We start from the raw sequence: 12,500 nt of genomic DNA, 5'->3' as shown, positions 1-12,500 counted from the left end.
ACGTAGTGGTAGAAAGAGTACCATGTTGTGCCTGGACTTCAAACGGTTTAGCTTTAACCATGTTAATGGTCCCACATTATTGGTTGATAGAGAATCAAAGTCGATTTACCAATGAGTCACGAAATGCTATGGTTCTTACATATGATTTCTGAATTTATTCAGAAGTAATTCGTTGAGATCGTGCACCTTTCTTTCCTAGTTATAACTTTCCTATTTATAAATAAATAAGTAAATAAGTGCAGCTGGTTGGATCCAGCCTATTCTTGAAATACACAACTCGCACACACTCCCTTTCCAAAAAAGATCAATACACCAAGCACTACACTTAGATTTATTGGATTTGTTGCTAAAATATCGGTATTAAGCCCGAAACTCCCGGCGTATGACCAGTGACCCAAGGAAACGAAAGAATCGGTTACATTTTTCATATGCTCTCCTCTTATAGATAGGACTAACAAAATTAATTGAACAGAGTTTTCTTTATTGTATAATTTCGCCCCACTTTTGATTGATTTCTTTTTATTTATTTACTTATTTATAAATATGAATTTATTTATAAAATAGATTCATTTCATTTTGAAATTTCATTTATTCTTTATTATTATTTCAATTGAAGTTCCCAATCCAATAAAATACTTATTAATATGAGGTCCCGGGTCTCATGCCAATTGCGAAATACCTCGTTTGTTACAACGCTTCCTAAAAGTGAAAAAAAAAAAAGGGTTCCATTAAGGATGGAAAGGAAGAAAGCGAGTGGATCTACTAATTCCTCATCCTCAAATCAGCCTTTTCCCTGGGGTGGGGTATTGTCTCAACGAATAAGTGGTTGTAGGAGTAAAGTGTTGATATAATTCGAAGAAGCAAGCGGCAAGTTCACGGCAATCAAATAAGAAAAAAATAAGTACGTATTTTTCACATTTATAGGATTAAACAAAAGGATTCGCAAATAAAAGCGCTAATGCCACGACCAGTCCGTAAATTGTTAAAGCTTCCATAAAAGCCAGACTAAGCAATAAAGTACCTCGTATTTTACCCTCTGCTTCTGGTTGTCTCGCAATACCTTCTACAGCTTGGCCCGCAGCAGTACCTTGACCAACTCCAGGTCCAATTGAAGCAAGCCCTACGGCCAATCCAGCAGCAATAACGGAAGCGGCAGAAATCAGTGGATTCATGGTAAGCTCCTCGCACCAAAATAAAGAAATGGTTAATGATACAATCACTGAATTATGACTTATTATTCCATCACTAAGATCCATCGGGTCGAAGTAACTAAGAACTCCAAATTGAAGTGATGATATTACTGAATCATCATAACTGCTTCAATATCTCGTTTTTAGTTCCTATCCAAGGGAGTCTTTGTAAAGTCATACGATTCTAGTTCTTCCATTTCTTTGTTCCGAACCACTCTTTCAATTCTTCGCTCTTTCTCTTCTATATCCTTAACTTCATCTGTTTATTCATTCAATCCACAGCCAAAGATGAAACGGAAGTCCTTCCGTTGGAATCCATCTAACTTCAGTGGGATGGGAAATAATATATATGGATAGTCCATATATAACTCGTGAATATCTAATATCACATATACATATGTTTCTTCCATAACGTAAACCATTCGTATCTTATATTGAATTGGATTATAGAATCATTCTTCGAAACATACACAGGGATTGAATTATAGCCATTACATATACCCAGCTCAACCTCCCTAACCTACCTTTTTCTGAATCTTATTTGTTTGTAAACTTTTCTCTTCCTTTTCTTTATCATTATTGCGCATTGATATAAACGGATGGATTCATCAGCCCGAACCATTCCATATCCATATCAAGATTTGATTGATCCAATTGCAGACAATTTTTGTCAACCATTGAATTGATAGAACATAGTTTTTTTTGTTTAGGCATACGTCGGAAACAGATAACATAACAATTCTTTCTTATTCAAATTATGAATCGTAATACCGTAATCGTAATTGACTGATATAAATAGAATATCAATTGGAGAGGTATGACGTAAATGGACCAAACGGGAATCTTAGGAAAAAAGATCTTTTCGATCTCTTTCCTTTTTTTTTTTTTAATTCCCTAATATCGTACATCTTTATTGACCCTACTCTAAATCGTATCTACCATATTTGTAGATATCCATCATGTTCCCCAAGTAGATTATCTTGAGCCACCCATGAGTTGGGATAGTCTTGTTTTTTTTTTCAAAAAAAAAAAAACAAGACTATTTTGGAAGCTAGTCAATGATGACCCTCCATGGATTCACCTATATAAGCCGCGGCTAAAGTCGCAAAAATAAGAGCTTGAATCCCGCTTGTGAATAATCCAAGAAACATGACAGGTATAGGAACCACTAAAGGTACTAAAGAAACAAGAACAACAACTACTAATTCATCAGCCAATATATTCCCGAAAAGTCGAAAACTAAGTGATAAAGGTTTTGTGAAATCTTCTAGGATGTTAATTGGTAAAAGTATTGGAGTTGGTTGAATGTATTTACCGAAATAGCCCAATCCCTTTTTAGTAAGACCCGCATAGAAATATGCCACTGACGTGGGTAAAGCTAAAGCAACAGTAGTATTTATATCATTCGTGGGTGCAGCTAACTCCCCATGAGGTAACTGTATGATTTTCCGAGGTAAAAGAGCACCTGACCAGTTAGAAACAAAAATAAATAGGAACATAGTTCCAATAAAAGGAACCCAAGGACCATAATCTTCTCCAATCTGAGTTTTGCTCAAGTCTCGAATGAATTCAAGTACATATTCGAAGAAATTCTGACTGTTAGTTGGAATGGTTTGTGGGTTCCGAACAGCTATAGTGGCTGAACCTAATAAGATAGCAATTACGACCCAAGAAGTGATAAGTACTTGGGCATGGACTTGGAAACCCCCTATTTGCCAATAGAAATGTTGGCCTACTTCCACACCGGATAGATCGTATAACCCTTTGAGTGTGTTGATGGAACATGGTAGAACATTCATATTGCCCTCTGACAGAAATAGAACTTAAAAAAGAATTATTTTGATTCAACCCTCTCTTTCTCGACTCGACTACTTTAAATCGTATATTTAGGATACCAAGTAATCACATAATATCCCCAGTGATTTTGATCTCTTTTTTGAGATTCAGAAATAGTAACCGATTAAATCAATCTATGGGGTTCAAAAAGTCATTGGCTTATCTTATTATTAATCAACGATTTCTTATATAGCTAGAACGACCCTCACAAATTGCGGATACTAATTTGTTAAGAATCAATCGGATTGACGCTATAGCGTCATCGTTGGCTGGAATAGAAATATCTGCGAGATCCGGGTTACAATTTGTATCGATTAAGCAAATCGTCGGAATCCCTAAAGTGAGACATTCTCGAAGAGCCGTATATTCTTCTTGCTGATCAACGATGATTACAATATCGGGTAAGCCCGTCATATATTTGATCCCACCCAAATATGTTTGCAGGTGAGATAATTGTCTCTTCAACATTGCTGCATCTCTTTTCGGTAGACGGTTGAGTTTCCCCGCCTTTTGTTCCGCTTTCAAATCCCTAAACTTATGAAGTCTCGTTTCTGTAGTGGACCAATTCGTTGACATACCACCGAGCCATTTTTTATTAACATAATGACACCGAGCCTTTATTGCAGCTGATGCTACTGAATCAGCTGCTTTATTTTTGGTACCAACTATTAAGAAGTGTTTTCCCCTACTTGCTGCATCAAAAACTAAATCACAGGCTTCTGACAAAAAACGAGCAGTTCTAGTAAGATTTGTAATATGAATACCTTTACGCTTTGCAGAGATGTAAGGTGCCATTCTAGGATTCCATTTCCTAGTACCATGACCAAAATGAACTCCTGCTTCCATCATCTCTTCTAAATTAATGTTCCAATATCTTCTTGTCATTTTTCCCCACACTTTCTCTTTTTTTTTTTTTTAAGAGACGAGGTACCCTGAAATAAATAATTGTTCCGACGGAACCTTCTCCCGGAGATTGACCCTTGATACATGGTCCAAGTGATTAATTCCTTTCTATTCGTTATTATCTTTATTACCCAATAAAAAGACCGGACCATACCATATAATTAAAGTTAAAAGAAAAGAATCAATTTGCTCTTAGGAATCATGAAATCCCGTAAATTATTGTTCTGGTGTATTATGGAAATTATTTGGGATGTAAGAACCAAATAATTCTCTGTGGTGGAACAAAATATCTCTAATTTCCCCCTCGAATAGATTCTTCTTTTTGATTTCCAAGGGAATGTTGTTGTCTTGCCTTGAACGGTGCACTAATCCCTTGAATCCGGTACCAACAGGTATCATCCCCCCCAGAACAACGTTCTCTTTCAGGCCTTTCAACCAATCAATACGACCTCGTAGAGCGGCTTTTGCTAAAACTCGAGCAGTTTCTTGAAAACTTGCTTCGGATATGAAACTTTGAGTATTCAGAGATGCCCTGGTAATTCCCAATAAGATGGCTCGGTAACAGATCGCTTCTTCCAAAGCACGCCCTGTTCGTTCCGCTCGAAACAATCCTATTAGTTCTCCGGGTGAAAAAACATTAGACATTCCATCTTCTGAAACCAACACTTTTGATGTTATTTGACGTACAATAATCTCTATATGCCTATTATGGATTTGCACCCCCTGGGATCGATAAACCCTTTGGATCTTATTAACCAAAGAGATACGACTTTGCGCTATGGTTAGCTCAGCACCAATCAAGAATTCCCACGGAATTCCAAGAATTCTTTTTATATGTTCGTTCCAACCCTCAACCCTCTTTTCTAGGTTCATCGATATTGAATCAATCGAACGCACTTCTAACACTTGTTCCACTTTTGGAAGACCTTGCGTTATATCACCCGATCTCGATTTTTCATATATAAATGTAACTAATGTATCCCCTTCGTAAAGGATTTCTCCATAATGACCATGAACGGTTGCCCCTGGGGTGGCCAAATGAGGCTTAGCTGATCTTATGACTAAGGAGTCAACATGAACAATTAGAACTTGACCAGATTTTATCTGTGGTCCATATTTGGATATACATACATTTTCACAAATAAACTGTCCGAGGACAATTATTTTGGATGTCTTCTCACAATAATCGTGATGGAGAAAGCACCAAGTCAAATCGAATGGATGAAAAATGATGTTCCTGCATGGATAGGGATTATAAATTCTCCCATTTTCATCCATTAAATAATATTTAAGTACTTGTAAAGTCTGTTTTAAATTGTCAAGTAGCAAATATTTATTTAACAAGATCTGATTATGAGTTATTAAATAGTAAGGTGAATAAAAATTCGCAATTTTAGGTACAGTCCCTAAGGGACCCAACGAATTCCTAATCGGAATCATGGGATCCTCTTTAATTTGAATTGATTCTTTTGTCACATTGTGAGATTTAGAACCATTGAATGGACCAATTCGAGAACAATTGGATAATGACAAAATTAGAAAAGATTGGCATTCCTTATTTCTATTCAGCAACGTACGAATAGTTCCTTGATGTTGGGTAAGTGATTGAATCCTCCTCGCCTTGGAATAAAAAGGATTGATATTGGTGTGATCTGATCCATTATCTGGGATCAATCCCGAACCCGCCATATCATTCCTTTTTCCGATATACGAAATAGGGGACTTCACTAAGTCAATTCTTATGAAATCTCGAATCAGATCATTTGCCCTCACTTCAACAATGGAAGCCTGAACCTTTTCTATAGAACCATTTCGGTCTTGGTCCCAATTCAATACTAAACAAGTACGAACTAATTGAATACTTGTGTAATAAATTCCTCGAATTGGTTTGCCATTTCTATAAAGGATATAATTTTCAACTCGGAATTTCACATTATCCCTTTCTTGCAACAGATCCTGGGGAAAAAGCGTTGCTAAATTGATACCATCAGCTATTTCATATGTGACTACGGATCGAACCGAAACAAAATACTTTTTCTTGGTAGGTGTGATCCGTTGGACATAGATCCAATTTTGTAATTTTTTTTGATTCCTTAGAATTTTTTTTTTCCCGTTCCTGGTGGTATCAAGATGCCGCTGTGCCGGGAGATCTTATCTGTCTCTCCAGGAAAATGGATATCTCCAGAAAAGATTTTCAGTTCAATCCTTTTTTTTTTTCTCTCCACTCGGACTAATCCACCTACGCGGCTTCTTGTATTTAAAGTGATTCGTGTATCGACTCCAATGATACTATTGTTCTGTACCATTATGGACGAAGAGCCAGGTAAGATATGCACTTCTTCGGGAATGAAAAAAAAGCGATCTACTTTCATTTGGTATTTCGGACTAAATTCCTTTGCTCCTCGATACTCAATCAAATCCTCTTTTTTGACGATTGAATCCACTTCTACAGTCCCATACTTAGTAATTCCTGAACTGCTTCTTCTGTATCGGGGATCGTCGAAATAAGCAAGAATACTATTTCTACGTAAAATACCATTTATGGGTATTTCAATCGAGATACCAGAACGATTAGTTCTTTCTCTCGTTCTTGATCATATTGGAATGGGATGATGAATCTATTTCTTCGCCTTTTCGCCAATAAATCAGAATTCTCGTGGAGAATGGCAGGATATATGAAATTCCAACGACCATTGGATATGATTCGAGCAGGTCCTGAATAATCAAGAATCTTTCCCTCTTTTTTACCGGAAGGATCTGAACTAAACAATTTGTGTCTCACTCGATCATTAGTCACTGAGAGGTCAGAACTCTCTCTCTGTTCGACAGAAAGAGAATGAATGTTCATTTGATCTTGATCCTTGTGGAGCGAAAAAGGCACTATACTAGATCTGCACGGACCCCCCGATAATATCCATAAATGACTTGTTTTAGGTAAGAGATGAACATTACCATATGTATATTCAGGTGCATGGTACACATCGGTACTCCAGTGCATTTCTCCCTCTGAGTCAGAATAAATATGTTTTCGAACTCTCTCTTTAAAATTGAAAGTGGATGTTCCAGCGCGAATCTCGGCAATCACTTGTTCTGATTCTACATATTGATCATTTTGAACTAAAAGAAAACTTTTTGGTGGAATATTCACATTATGTAGAATATCCTGACTCTCAATAGTGACATACAGGTCTATATAACATAGAAAAGCAGGATGCCCATGACGTGTACGTGTGGGATGAACCAAATCCTCATTGAATTTTATTTTTCCATTAGAGGGGGCTCGTACATGTTCTGCAGTACCACCTGTGAATACTCCACCGGTATGAAAAGTTCTTAATGTTAGTTGAGTCCCTGGTTCCCCAATTGATTGACCCGCAATGATACCTACTGCTTCTCCCAATTCGACCAGGTCACCATGAGTGGGACTCCGACCATAACATAATCGACAGATCCAAGATGTACTCCTGCAAATAAAGGGGGTTCGAATATATATTGATTGTGCTCGAAAGGTTATGAATCGATTGACAAGCCCAACCCCAATATCTTGATTTCGAGCGGCAATGCATCGTAGACCCATATATATATCGTCTGCTAATACACGACCAATTAGTGTTTGGATCAACATTTTTTCCGTCATCCCATTTCGAGGACTCACGGAAATACCTCGGATAGTGCCACAATCTGTTCTACGTACAACAATGTGTTGAACTACTTCAACAAGTCGACGCGTGAGGTATCCAGCATCTGATGTTCGTACAGCAGTATCCACAACTCCTTTGCGAGCTCCGTAGCAAGAAATGAGATATTCCGTTAAAGAAAGTCCTTCGCGTAAATTGCTTTGAATGGGTAAATCAATCATTTGTCCTTGGGGATCCGACATTAATCCTCTCATACCGACTAATTGGTGTACCTGAGATGCATTTCCCCGAGCTCCCGAAAAGGACATTATATGGACTGGATTAGAAGGATCCGTCATCCTAAAATTAGGATGCATTTCTTGTCTCAAATATTCACTTGTAGCATACCATATCTCAATGGATTGACGTAATTTTTCTACCGCGTGTACATTCCCATAATGATGGTGCTTTTCCAAAATCAAACTTTGTTGTTCAGCATCTTGGACTAGCCATCCCTTAGAAGGTATTGTTAAAAGATCATCAATTCCTAATGAAATGGATGTAGCAGTGGCTTGCTGGAAACCCATAGTCTTTACTTGATCCAGTATGTGTGATGTATATGCCATTCCGAAGTGATCTATTAATCGACTAATAAGTCGTTTCATGGCAGTTCCATCTATCACTTTATTGTGAAAGACCAGATCGGCCCGTTCCGCCATAAGTACCTCCATATTCTGTTGAGTAGGATTCGACAATAGGTTTGAGTCAGTGATTCGAAGACTTCCTTTCCTCTATCTTGATTCACGTATCAATTCAGGAATTAGGATACCGGTTGAACCGTAGAGACCCGAATTCACAAGGTATCGTATCACATAATTACTTAGCTTAGGTACCTTATGAGTAGGCTCGGCAAAACCCCTGTATGGCTTCTTCTATTTCTCGATAAAAAGAAATATGACCAATGGTGGTTCGAATGTATATACAAAGGATTTCTTTTTTGACACTTCTTACTAGTAGATAGTGCCCATAAATCTCATGATAGGTACCCAAAGATTCATATTGAACTTCGATGGGCACTTCTCTTGGGCAATGAAACGTTGATCTAGTCGCCACCGGAGCCACAAAGGACTATCTAAATTGATTCGTTTCTGCCGGTAAGCTCCAAGTGCATCATAGGAACTACAAAAATAGGGTTCTTTTTCTTTCGTATACTTATAGTTATTATTATACTCGTAAACTGTTTCATTTTGATAGTTTCTGTGATTCCATGGATTATACCTATTTGCACAAATACCTCGACGATTTCCGATGGTTAATACATAGAGTCCAATAAGCATATCTTGGGTTGGTATGGAAATGGGATCCCCAATAGCTGGAGACAAGAGATTCATATGAGAAAACATAAGTAAACGAGCCTCTGCTTGAGCTTCCAAAGATAAAGGTACATGAACAGCCATTTGATCCCCATCAAAGTCTGCATTGAATCCCTTACGAACTAATGGATGTAAACAAATAGCACGTTCCTCCGCTAAAATAGGTTGGAACGCCTGTATGCCTAATCTATGCAGGGTGGGTGCTCTATTCAGCAATATGGGGTGCCCTTGCATAACTTCTTGAAGTATTTCCCATACAATTGGTTCTTTTTCCCGAATTTTACTTTTTGCAATCCCTATGTTGGAAGCAATATGTTGTCTGATTAGACCACGAATTACAAATGTCTGGAAAAGTTCTATTGCTATTTCTCGAGGTAATCCACATCGATGTAATGAAAGCGAAGGGCCCACGACAATGACGGAACGCCCCGAATAATCGACCCGTTTACCAAGTAGAGTCTCACGAAATCTTCCCTCTTTGCCTTCAATTACATCTGAAAACGACTTGTAAACTTTATTATGACCATCCCTCATTGGTTGCCCGCGGATCCCATTATCAAGAAGTGTATCTACGGCTTCTTGTACCAATTTCTCCTGACACATTACTGATTCCCCTGGCGTAGATCTACTTGTTGTTAATGGATCGGTAAGAGTATTGTTCCGATAGATAACTCTTCGATAGAGTTCATTAATATCCGAACTCATTGGTTTACCCCCATCTATCTGAATGATTGGTCTCAACTCCGGAGGAAGAACTGGTAATAGGCACAAAACCATCCGTTCTGGTTCTACATTTGTTCGAACAAAATGCTTAGCTAATTCCATGCGTCTAACCAAAAAATCCTTTCTTCTTCCAACTTTTCTATCTTCCCATTCATTCCCAGTGTACCTTTCTTCCCCTAATTCCTTCCATTCCACCAATGAATGATCTGTAATAATTCGCAAATCTGGATCGGCTAATTGTTCTCTGATAGCACTTGCTCCAGTAGAGATTTCTCGATTTCGAAATGTATCGAAGCCTTGGGTAGTAAAAAAAAGTGGGATGCTATATTTCCGGGATTGTATTTCATATTCGAATGAACCTCGTAATCGTAAGAAAGTCGGTTTTTTAACTATGGGCCTAGCAAAAGAAAAATTGGGATAGGTTCCTATAGGATCCCCCCCTTAAAAACCGGACATGAAGGTTTCCTCTCATCCGGCTCAAGTAGTTACACCAAATAAATAATAAATAAAGGGGGTCTCACTTTCAAATTTTGTTCTAGAAACCCCCATAAAAATCTACTCCTTACTCAAGTTCCCAGTGAGAACCAACCTATATTTCATTGATTCATTTTTACTTTATATTTTATTTTCGGAATTACTTATTCATTATTCAATTACGACATAAATAAAATGTGAAATTGTTGAGTAGCCTACGTCCCCTCGAATGATGAATCCCCTTAAAGGAATACCTTGGAACTCATAAGGGATTTACTTGTCTATGTATCGTTCCATTCGATCTTTTAGGTCCCTACTTCACCTCGACGGTTATGCTATGATGTCCCTTGAAGCATATATGCGATGGATAGATTCCTGTAACCATGTCATATTTGTTTACTTGAACAGAAAACAGAATTTATTTCTAAAAGAAATGGAGTGGCTAATTCCAAGAAAGAATTCTTTTTTTTTTTTCACGAGGTACAGCTAGCAATTCCTATTTATATGTTACGGAATCGACCATGGATCAATTCCCCCTTTATTTGGAAGTATTGAATACACCCATAATTCTGAGCTTCATGTTCTTCTTCTTCCTCTCCCAGGAGACATGTCAGAGCCAGGGGCATCCCAATCGGATTAAATGGGATGACAGTTTCTCATTCCGAATCTGTAAACTCATAATTTCGATCAAATCACACATCGCAGTATACTAGGCTTTCTAATTCCTTAAGGGGTTTATCTAAAAGATTCGCGATATAACTAGGAAGACGTTTAAAATACCACACATGAGTCACTGGACATGCCAGTTTGATGTATCCCATTTGATATCTTCGTATCCGAGAATCAACAAATTCGACTCCGCATTGTTCACAAAATTTCGGGTCTTCTTTTTCATCTCCGATCACTCGATAATTTCCACAAGCACAAATTCCACTTTTTATAGGTCCAGAAATTCTTTCACAAAACAATCCATCTTTTTCCGGTTTATTGGTTTTGTAATGAAAAGTATAGGGTTTTGTCACCTCTCCAACTATCTCTCCATTAGGTAGTATTTTGTTAGCCCAAGCACTTATTTGTTGAGGAGAAACTGATCCAATTCGAAGTTGTTGATGTTTATACCTGTCGATCATATTATAGAATATAAATTCTGATTCATTCCGATCAAGCTTCCTTCCTATGAATCTGGAAGTTCTTCTCAGATACAAGGAAATGATTCAGTTCCAGAGCCAAAGATCGTAGTTCTCGAACGAGTAATCGAAAAGATTCTGGAGCATCCTCGGGGTTAGGTATTGTTCCTCCAATGATCGTAGTACCAAGTACTTCCTGACGAGCTCTAATATGATCAGATTTATAAGTAAGCATCTCTTGTGAAATATGAGCAACACCAAATCCCTCTAGAGCCCAAACTTCCATTTCTCCTACTCGTTGTCCCCCTTGCCTGGCCCTTCCTCTAAGGGGTTGTTGTGTAACAAGTGCATAATGTCCACTGGAGCGTCCGTGGATTTTATCATCAACTTGATGAATTAATTTCAGGATATAGGACTTTCCTATTATAACAGGTTGTTCAAAAGGATCTCCTGTTCTTCCATCAAATATTCTGCTTTTTCCCGGATACTCGGGTTCAAATACCCACGGATTTGCTGTTTGCTTACTGGCTTCATATAATTCAGGAAACACTAGTTTTCTCGAAGCCTCTTGCTCATATCTCTCATCGAAGGGTGCTATTCTATAATGTCTGTCCAGCAGGTCCCCCGCTAACCCGAGCGAGCATTCAAATATCTGTCCCACATTCATTCGCGAAGGTACTCCTAATGGGTTGAAGACCATATCCACCGGTGTTCCATCTTGCAAATAAGGCATATCTTGTCTAGGCAAAATTTTTGAAATGATACCTTTATTCCCATGTCTTCCAGCTACTTTATCACCTACTTTGATTTCACGCTTCTGTGAAATATATACACGAATCATTTCTGGATTATAACTGGAACCCCCCCCTTTCTGGATCCATCTCACATCAATAACTCGACCCTTTCCGCCTATAGGTAATTTTAGACAAGTTTCCTTTGCAGTGGATACCTGAATTCCAAGTATGGCTCGTAATAATCTATCTTCCGGGGCATACGATGATTCTTTTGCTGTCTGAGGCGTTAATTTACCTACTAAAATATCACCTGTTTCTATCCAAGATCCCAACATCACAATTCCATTTCTGTCTAAATTGCGGAGTAAATGGGCTTCTAAATGCGGTATTTCATTAGTGATTCTTTCAGGGCCTTGACTTGTCACATGAGTCTGAATTTCATATTTCCGGATGTGAAAAGAAGTATAAATATCTCCATATACCAGACGTTCACTAATGAGTACCGCGTCTTCAAAATTGTAGC

This window comes from Tasmannia lanceolata, unplaced genomic scaffold (genome assembly GCF_043159265.1).
Source record: "Tasmannia lanceolata isolate RefF3 unplaced genomic scaffold, GAP_Taslan_0.1 ptg000207l, whole genome shotgun sequence".
Lineage (NCBI taxonomy): Eukaryota > Viridiplantae > Streptophyta > Magnoliopsida > Canellales > Winteraceae > Tasmannia > Tasmannia lanceolata.
Note: the sequence above shows the minus strand (reverse complement) of the source record.